The following is a 10,997-nucleotide window of genomic DNA, read 5'->3' as shown; positions in this document are numbered from 1 at the left end:
TTCATTTTTTAAAAGTGTTAGGTTAAAATATAAATCTAAATTTAAAAAAAAAAATATTTTCCTATAAATAGTAAAAAAGTAGAAAGATAAATTAGCTTTTTTTTTATTTTTTTTATGATTATCTACGCAGTAAATATAAATAAATAATTTTTATTATCTTAACAATATATAATTGGATATATATGTAAAATTATTTTTATATTTAAGATTCATCAATAATTAAATTTTAAAAATTATGAAAAAGATAAAATTTTGACATTTACAAATATTTTAAAAATAAAATTTTAAATTGTTTGATAAGTATTTTTAAGATACTTTTAAGTAATATTTATAGAATAATATTACTAATATCCATTTCTTTTCTTTCAATGCCCTAAACTGTTTTCTTATTTTTTATTTCTTTAATTTTATTCTCTTTACTATTAGATTTGAGTAGGAATTTTAAAGAAAACACACATTTTAGTATTCACGGTTGATATTTTATGTTAGATTTTATTGTCTTTATTCTTGTTCCAAATTAAACTGATTCATTAAGTTATTGATATATTATTATATATGCAAATCTAAATAGGTATATTATATGTGGATCAAATTTTGTCACCAAAAATATTTTTTATACCATGTTGTTTATTTAAATTTTTTTCCTTTTTATTTATTTTTTGCTGACATCGTATGTAATATGAGCGTCAAATTTTATTTATATTAGCAAGCATTTGTTCATAGTTCTCAATGGATTGGAGCCTCTGAATAAGGAGCTGCTGCCTGAAGTTCTTGATGAAGGCATCAGCGCTGGCATTTATATCTTCAGTGTTCTTCCTCTCTAGCTTCTTTTCCCCGCTCTCTTTCTTCTCCGATGATGCTGTCTTTGTCCCTTCCTTTCTTTTCTCATCTGAAAAAGCTTGCTGCTTGTCCCTTGATGAAGTTGAAGTTGAAGGTTCAACATAGTTATTCCTTCTCATTGTTGCTTCTCTAATTGAAAAATCTCAAAGCCCTCTGTGTAGTGTTTATGTGATGCTTCACCACATTTTCCTTCCTTATATAGGTAAAGCTATATGTAGCATTATATATTATAGTTTATAAAATTGAGAAAGTTAAAAGATGGTAACAAGCAAAAAAGTGCTTAGAATATCTACCCGGTCGGTTATGCTAAGCTTAGTAAATAAAACAATGGGATAGTATGAGGAACTAATAGAATATTTGTACAATGTGTACAATGGAGGTATAAGGAGTATTAGAGATATAACTATTAGTGTTATATTATGATATGGTATTAAAACTTTAGATCCAAAAAGTCTAAGAGTTCGATTCTTGAAAAGATGTTTATTATTTTTAATACTCGAATGATTATTTTAGATAGTATAAAAGATATTCATATTTTCATCGGTTGTTTAAATTTACTATATGTTAAATTTTTTTTATGTCAAATCATCACACAGAACCATATCTATAATGAAAATAAGTAGAAACTTTCATATAATTTTTCCTGGTTGGATTTTCTCAATATGTAATCCACATGGTTCCATAGAAAAAGAATACAAATCAAAACACCAATGTCATGCGAACTCTTACTACCTACTACCAAATTTAATTCAAATACACTAAAAGATTTTAAATAACAATGTCATGCGAACTCTTACTGCCTATTCCTTTCTTTTCAACTCTTTGAATTTAGTGTTGGAATATTATTAGGTGAGATATCTAAGGTATTTTATTAAAATAATAATCTGTATGTTATTTATATTTTTATAATGTGATAATTATAAATTTTAAAATTTTTTATTAGTATAAAAAATAATTTTTGAATTAATTGTAGAAAAAAAACTAACAAAATATTTCAGACGATGCCAAAATGAAAGTTTTTCCATTTCAAATAAAGATTCAACCCTTTACATAGCCAAAAATGTACATTTAGTCCACTTTCCAATTTATGTTAGGATGCACTCTTAACCAAACAACAGAACTCTTCAACCGAAGGAATTTATGTCTTCTTTTTTCTTCCAATAAGTTCTCTTAAGTAAAATACACAATTTCTAAATATTCAATCTGCGTTACCCATGTAAAAGGAATAACATTTTTTCAAAAGAATGTAGAAACAAAGTTGAAGAAATAAAACGTAACTTTTGTATAATTTTACTGAAAATAAAAAATGTTCAATACTCAATATTATAATAAGAAAAAATAGTTATTATTATAAAAGTTTTTGTTAATAAATACTCAGAAAAATGAAGGTGGTGGTGGTCTATTAGTCACAAGACTCACAACAATAAGATATGTAACAAGTACCTACCAAAATCTTAACAATGTTAACTTGCATTGTAAGTTTAGACTTACTTAATATTAACGTTGAGAAGGTGGCTCCGGATGGACCAATAAGATTCAACGTCTTTCTGATTTGAAAACCTCTCTGAAGGTGGAGGTTGCATCGAGTAGAAGAGGCGGAGAAGTGGACGTGATATTAACTTTGATGTTTCCGTATTGGCGCATTTAAAACTATCCGTATCGTTGATCTCAACCTTGGGAAGAGGGCTCAGCTGTCCCTCTCTCCCGTTTTTATATTTCATATGGATTTTGAACTTATGCCTAAGGGACTGACTTGTAATGAAATTGTATTTATGGAATCTCTTTTTTTGGTTTGACTGAAAGTTTTTGTGTTATGGTTGCCGAGTTGATCAATTCGAATACCGCATATACTATTTTAAGTTTAATCGAGCTATCATACTGAAATAAGTAGGTAAACTTAGGGGTGCATATGGGTTGGGTGAAGCCGGGTTTGATGTGATCTAGACCCGACCCGAAATATACATCGGGTCTATTTATTAGACTCAAATCCGGCCCTAGACCCGATGAAACCAATACACTTTCGGGCCACAATTATACCAGACGAAAACTGGGTAAAAATCGGGCCGTTAACATTACATTACGTTGATACCTTCTTGTAAGCTAGCATGTAAAAATATCCAAATTTCCAAGACTCCAACTGTTAGTTAATATGGTAAAATTCACTTAGAAAAATATAACAAGAATCAACCCTTCTTCAAAATTAAAGCATAACCACAATCAATACTAAAGCATTACCACAATCAATACTAATATTGTCTAATAATACAAAATATTTAAATCAATACAAATAACACAATCTTATGTATTAGTCTAAAGTCTTATGCATTCTAAACATAAAACATTAACTTATAGTCTTATAATGACTAATAACACAAAATATTAAAGTTTACAATACTTAAATTCCACATAAGAATAGTCACGATCCATCACTAATAACACAAAATATTAATTGTGTATAATGACCGGGCCACCGGGCCGACTTCGGGTGACCCGAGCTATATCCCGGACCCGACCCGAAATAATGACCGGGTCTATTTTTGAGACCCGTACCCGACCCTAAACCCGATGAAATCACACCAAATTAGTCTCTAAAGTGTTCGGGACCGAGCCGGGCCGGGTCTGTGCACCCCTAGATAAACTTACGGATTTAATTATTAAAATGGGAAATTTTAAATTTTTTGTTGGGCCTCGTTAAAACCTTTCCTTGGTCTTTGTGGGTCCAAAAGGTGAGGGAAGAGTGCCTCCTGATTGATAAGATGACCAAAGAAAATACAAAGTTACATAAAAGGTTCAGCATCTACGAGTAATATCTCTTATGAGTAAAATTTTTTAAGGTTGACGACGTTCCAAGTTCTGGGAATGATGGAACCATTGAGTCATTCCAGCTGATAAGCTCCTTTTCTATATACTTCACGAACATGGTAGGGACTTCCCAAATTGCCGCTAGCTTCCCTTCGCCAGGCTTCCGAGTCCCTATATTGTTTCGCTGTAGCACCAAATCCCCTTTTTCGAAGACTCGCTTCTTGATGACTCGGTTATACCTGAGTGCTAGCCACTGTTTGAGGGCTGTCTCCCTTAAATGAGCTAACTCTCGAACTTCATCCAACAAATCTATCTCTACTTCTTAGTCAATGGTCCCGATAAGGAATCTGGGACTAGGTTCTCTGATTTTCACGGGGATTACTGCCTTCGTGCCGTAAGTTAGGCAGAAAGGCTCCAATTGCTGATTATGGGCTGGTATGATACGACCAAAGAATTGAGCTGAGTTCATCTGCAAAGTCGCCCTTTCTCTATTCCAACCTCTTCTTGATGCCTTTTAGGATTATTTTGTTGGTGGCTTCGACCTGGCCATTGGGATAGGGATGCTCGTCTGAGGAGAAACTTTTCTGAATCCCCAACCCTTCGAGAAAGCCGTGAAATTTTTCACTGGTAAACTGGGTCCCGTTATCGGAGATAACGACTTCAGGGATGCCAAAGCGGTTAATTATTTGCCTCCAAAAGAATTTTCTGCACTGTGTTGCCGTTATGGTGGCCAGAAAATCGACCTTGGTTTACTTAGTGAAGTATTCAGTGGATACTATGAGGTACTTGAGCTACATAGGGGATATAGGAAAGGGGCCTATGAGGTCGACTTCCCATACTGCAAATGGTCAGGAAGTCGTGATGGGAGATAGTTCCTCCGCAGGGACTTTGTGAAAATTGTCGTTCTCTTGGCTCTTGACACACGTCCTGATGAGCCGCGTTGAGTCTTGGATTATTGTTGGCCAGTAGTAATCTGCTCTTTTTACTTTTTGGGTCAAACCTTTTCCTCCTGGGCTTCCCTCAATACGTAGTCTGTTTGATCAGGGCAAAGTCACATCAGAAGTGGTTGAGAGGTTTCTTTTCGATATAAAGTTCCCTAGACTATGGTGTACTTGGCTGCTTCCCTCTTTATTCATTTCTGTTCCACCAACTTATCGGGGAGTTCGCCTTCTTCTAAGTGTCATCTGATCAGGGTTGTCCAGTCGGGGGTTTCTTGAATGTCTATGACTAAAGCCACCGATGGGCAACTGATTGCCTCATGGATGAGGGAGTGGTTTCCTCCTGAGGACTTTGTACTAGCAAACTTCGATAATAAGTCTGGCCTAGTGTTTCTTTCCTGGGAAACATGCTGGATTACCACACTGTCAAAACTTGCGCACAACTCCTTGGCCTTCTTCAGATATTTCTGGAGCAGGGGATCTCATGTCTGATACATGCTGTTTATTTGTGATGCGACGACTTGGGAATGGCCTTGACCACCAGATCCTTCCATTTCTTTGGCTAGGGTGAGTCCCGCCATGACGGTCTCGTATTCTTGGTTCCATCGTATCTTATGTCTATTGGTTTGTCAAAATGCTTTGGAAGGCGAACCCAAAAGATCTTACAGGCAAAGGGGTCATGCCCACAACTATAGGCTCGTTCTATCGCGTCCTTTTTCCTGTTAGGGACCTCTCATGTTCTTGGCCTCGGTGCTTGTGCCGTTCGTTGTTAGGGGAACGTGAGCTACTATTATGAGAGTGACCCGGGTTAGTTCTACCTCGCCGTCTTCCATTTTTCTGTTTTGGTGAGTCGAAGAGACGTCTTTTTTAGGGTTATGTTCCTGAGTGTCCCTCAGCAGATAGTTGAAAATGATCTTTGGCTGTGACTTCTCTTTCCAAGTTTTGCAACCTGTGGTGTAGCTCTTGGATGGTTCAAGAATTATTGGTGCATGTCCCCCCGAAAGGGCGTGAACCAGTCTCCAGGTTTGAGTTCGAGCTATTACGTGGCTGGTGACTTGGCATCACTGGACCATGCTTGGCATTCGGGATCAGGTTGGTGTGGGATTCTCCAGGGGATTCTACTCGTCAAAGGTTTCCATTGGGTTCTACTTGCCCACCAGCCTGAAAGCCATTGGCTTCTTTGATTAGAAGATCCCCATAGATGGCGTCAATGTTCAAAACTAACCTTGAATAATGGGATCCGTGACCTAGCAAAGTTGTCGTGCCTCGCGGTTTTCGGGACTTCATGCAAGCGATGGGTGGTAAAAACTGCAAAGACACTCTAATGCTCAAGCAAGAGAGAATCTCCCAAGGTTAAGGCTTAGGGATTTTTTATGCCACATCGGGAGAATCCGAGGCTCCCCTTATATGGATCATTTCGAGATTCCGATATCATCTTTATATGGAAAAATATGATTTTGTATCCAAACATGATTGATGGAATGATTTGTGGTGAACCGGAGGGTCCTGGGTGATTGGGCAAAGGGGGACAAATTGGCCCAAAGATCGGATCTTCGTCAAGCCTCTAAGGTTGAGAGGCTAGGTCCGTAACAAATATATTCAATTATCATATGGGTTGTTTGATAAGAATATTGTCCTTACAAAATTGTATAAATATAATCTGACATGTATTGCTCAACTCAAAAGTGGATGCATTAAATGTGACTGAACGAATCATATTTTTCCTAAGGTTTTTTTTTCACACACAAAGCATATTTACTCCAGCGAACCCAGAAGTTGAAGCAGAAGCAGAAACAGAAGAAACACCAATGAACCAACAACAACCAGAAGCACAACAACAACAACAACAACAATGGATAATAGAATCAAAATAATAACAACAACAACAACAAAAGAAACTAGAAGAACAATGACAATAATGAATAATGAAAATATTAAGAAGAAACATCAGAAAATCATCATCATCGTCAAGAATCCAGAAAAATAAGAACCCAGATGTAGAACTCAGAACTCAGATTTCGCACACGACCACTACCACCACTTCTTCGACGACGACAAACACGAGGGCGCGGCGCTGCGAGACGAAGGCGACAGTGAGGCGACGACGACGGCAAGGGCGAGGAGGAAGAGCAGAAACAGCGAATGACGAATAACAGGAGTGGCGACGGCGAGGAGCAGCAATGGTGGCCCTTCCCCTTCCCTCTTCTCTCTTCCCCCTTCCCTTCACCAAACCAAACACCCCGTGATAACCTTTTCCCTTCCCCGTTCAACTCATTTTTTTTAGTTTGGGATATTTTCGGAATAAAAATTAAAAATTTGGTAAATATGACGATTATAAAATTAAGTTGAATCTTAGAGACTATTTTGTAGGCAAAAAAAGGCCAATAACAAAAAAAAATTTCAACCCTTATCTTAGGGACCAAAATCGTACTTAACCTTAATAATTAGCTTCTTCAATTTATTGGGCACATTTATTTCTTTTTCAAACTCCTTAACATAGACTTCAAACACCAAATTTTTTGCCTTCACTGAAATCCATATATTTCTTGCACTAGTTCCCATTGATAGCAATTAATGAGCACTCTTGCGTGCAAAAATAATATACTCCATTTCGAGACATCATCTACCATAACCATATTTTTTAAATTCTCCCAATTTTATAGAAGGCATTCTCAGACCACAAGTGTATCGGTAATGCCATCACCTCCACATACCCGAGCCCCAATGTGGTTTCAGGTCGTCAAACATTGAATTCGGAATAGGGCACTCCATTACCCTATCTCTAAATTTCTCATAGTCCAACATCTCTACATTCGATTCTCTTAGGACCATCCCACTTCTCCGTCTTTGCATCATCACAGTGAATTTGATTGGCTGAATATTAATTCTTAATATACTCATCATCAACTTGTGTTGTTGATGAAGTAGTCTCCACCACTTTTCTTTGTAGACACAAGTCCTTTTGTTGAAAAATACTTCACCCACCCAAAGCCCCATGCATGTTTATAATTGGTGAGGTGCGTTACCTTGCTAAGCTTCTAAAGGATTTGGATTTGGAAGATAGTGATTGGACATCATACAATCAAAAGTGTTAGGCATCATGGACCCACCCAAGAACTTCTTAAACATCTCCTTCCACTTCTTCAGGCAAATAATGTTGATTTGTGCATAAACGGACACGAACATTGCTTAAGTAGCTAATTTGTTCTAATAATATAAATGTTTGTGTTGGCAATAACAATGTTGCTGTAAATGGGAAACAATAATGCATGCATCAATATTTGACAAGTGGTGGTGGGTCCAAGGCATGGAGAGGAGATGTGAAAAGGATGATGAATCCGGAGGAGATGAAGTTTTACTACGATAGCCTAGGATTCATGTCAGTACAAATCCATTCAACTCAGATTCAAGTAGCTTTTTTCTATGATGTTTTTGGCAATGTCCTCCGCAACAGGAACAACTCCAAACTTAACTACTACTATGTCATGTCATGAATTACTTCCCACTTCACACTTTCTCTTGTTTCAAACCAACTGTTCTAAGTGTTTGGAAGATTAGCCCTGTGCAATAGAGTAAATAAATTAGTTACGTGTAGTGAAAATTTTTAATGTGACTTGTGCTTTACTATAAGGTGGAATATATTTTAGTTAAGGACATTGTCTATTGCCCTCTTGCATTGAATCTGTTAATTAGAATTACTAAGTTAACAAATTGTTAACTATTTACAGTGATAAAAGGGGAATGAAATGAGGAGTCACCAGTCAATCATCACATTGAAATTAGATGAGGGTGACGTATCTGCAAAGATTTCAACGATCAAGTCAATTCGAGGTTCAAAAGATACAAAAATTAGAGTTAGAAAATATATCTCAAAAAGTCTTGTTTTAGAATTTACAGCTTTTGGTGACTAAAAATTCAAAAAAATTTATGTCTGATTCTATCCTATTTTGCGGAATATGATCCTGATTTGGTTGTGTGACCCTTAAATAAGTCGCTTACACACATCCTAAACTAGCATGGAAATTAGGTCGTAACAAAAATAGTGTTGTTCACTGCATCATTCTTTTGGTGATTTTTTATGTGTTAAGATTTGTTTCTTGATTGTTGTTTTCTCCTTTTTTTATTGGGGTAGGTTACAAATTTTACTTTATTTACTTGAATATGAATACAACTTTGTTTGGTAACCAATAAGAGGTGTTGGTAACTTCAGCTAATTCCTATTTGAACTGCACTTCAAGATTTATGAAAAAAATATTGCAAGGATTGTGAATGTTTTTTTTTTCAGTAATTGGATGTTTCATTTTATAAAGGTTCGATTTTTTTTTTAGGTTTAATTACTTTGTTAAACTTTATAGTTTTACCAAATTTTCAATTAGGTCCTTATATATATTTTTTTAATTGAGCCTTCTACATTACGTTTAATTTTATAATTAGGTCATTTTTATATTAAAAACATTAAAATTAAAAGAATATTTCTCTCAAAATATATACAGTCAAAGATCTAGTTAGATTTTTTTTATGAATACCTTCAATTTGTAAAAAAAATATTCAATTAATTCTAATTATTTTTACACTAAGAAGGACCTAATCATAAAATTAAAAGCAGTATAGGGATTCAATTAAAAGAAAAAAAAAGTATAAAGACCTAACTAAAAATTTGGTAAAACTATAAGGACCAATAGAATAATTAAACTTTTGTTTATTTATTAGGATTTATAAGTTAGAAATTTATTCTCAAAAAGATATGGATGTGGATGTAGATGTTTCTTTCTTAGTAATTGAATATTTCATTCCATAAATATTGGATGCTTTTTTTATTTGTTAGGATTTATGAGCTGAAAATTCATTCTCAAGGGGTTATAGATATTTCTTTTTTTGTAATTGGATCTACATTCTAAACTTCAATATTTTTTAATAAAGGACAAAAAAAGTCACAATATACAAAAAAATTCAAATTATATAAAAAATATTTAAATTACATAAAAAATATTTAAATAACATTAAAAAATTCAAATCACATTAAATTAATTTTCTAGAGATTGTGAATGTTTCTTTCTTTATAAAAGAAACATTCATATTCTAAATTCTCAATACATTTTTTACTATGAGATAAAAAAAACATCCATAATATATAAAAAAGATTTAAATTATATAAAAAATATCTAAATCACATCGAAAAAAATTCAAATCACATTGAAAGAATAAGAAGAGGCAGACGCGAGAGAAGACGCAAGCACTGGCGTGATGGAAGAGTGCAACACAAGGGTGGGGTGAGGCGCGATGGACAACAACGGCATGATAGGGGATAAGAGACAAACAACGGCACAATAGACGAGAGGAGAAGGGGAAGAGAGAGGATAAAAATGCATATGGTAATTGATTTATGGTTTGGTGTTGTGTTGGTATATAAAGAGTGCAAACTTAATTTTGTAATTTCAAAATTAGTTTTAGAGAGGAGTTGAATGAGTTGAGTTATAGGGGAGTTATGGAAAGATTTCAAGTGGTTTGAATGGACACCAAATTTTCTTTCATGTCCTTTGAATGTACCAGTTTTGTTTTGATTGCAAATAAATTCTTAAACATTAATAACTGTGGCAATATTTTAAGGGTTTTATAATGAACATAGTGAGGCTAAGTACCTGCAGTATGGCTCTACTTAATTTAATATACTATATATAAGTTTTAGTATTAATTTTAGTTTAAAAAAAATAGAGTAAAGTATCGTTTTTGTCTTCAACGTTTGGGATAAATTTTATTTGTGTCTTTAACGTTTAAATCGTCCTATTTGTATCCCTAACATTTGTAAAAGTGATTTAATGTTATCCTGCAGTCAATTACACATCATGAACGCTTTAGTTTGAGTTTTAAAAATCTCTTCTTGAAGTTAGAATACAAATATGTGGATAAAATCGATGATCCACTCTGAAAAATAGCTCATCAAAAGTTGAAACTAATTACTACAATATTTACATAATTCACTTTTCTAGGGACATAATTGAATCTAAACACAAATAGTGGGTATAATATTAAAATCGAACACATCCAAGTGAGACTTAATTAAGAATGAATACATCCAAGTGATAATAATTGAAAAATATAATCTGATTTGTTAGTATAATTGATAATAGAATAACATTGAATCACTTTTATAAACATTAGATATACAAATAAGACGATTTAAACGTTAAAGACACAAATAAAATTTACCCCAAATATTGAGAATAAAAACGATATCTACTCAAAAAAATATTTGATTTCAAAAGATTCATCCTTGCAGTGAGGATTCTTTCCTATATATTTGAAACTCATTTCATATTGGGAATTATTTTCATGTGCTGGAGCACATTAAAATCCAAAAACTATCGGTTCTAATTTTCTAAATGCTTTATCCTTTCCATCGTTGGAATTCACCTAAAT

Source organism: Arachis duranensis, chromosome 8 (genome assembly GCF_000817695.3).
Source record: "Arachis duranensis cultivar V14167 chromosome 8, aradu.V14167.gnm2.J7QH, whole genome shotgun sequence".
NCBI classification, from domain to species: domain Eukaryota; kingdom Viridiplantae; phylum Streptophyta; class Magnoliopsida; order Fabales; family Fabaceae; genus Arachis; species Arachis duranensis.
The sequence above is the reverse complement of the archived record's forward strand: the minus strand, read 5'-3'. Positions refer to the sequence as shown.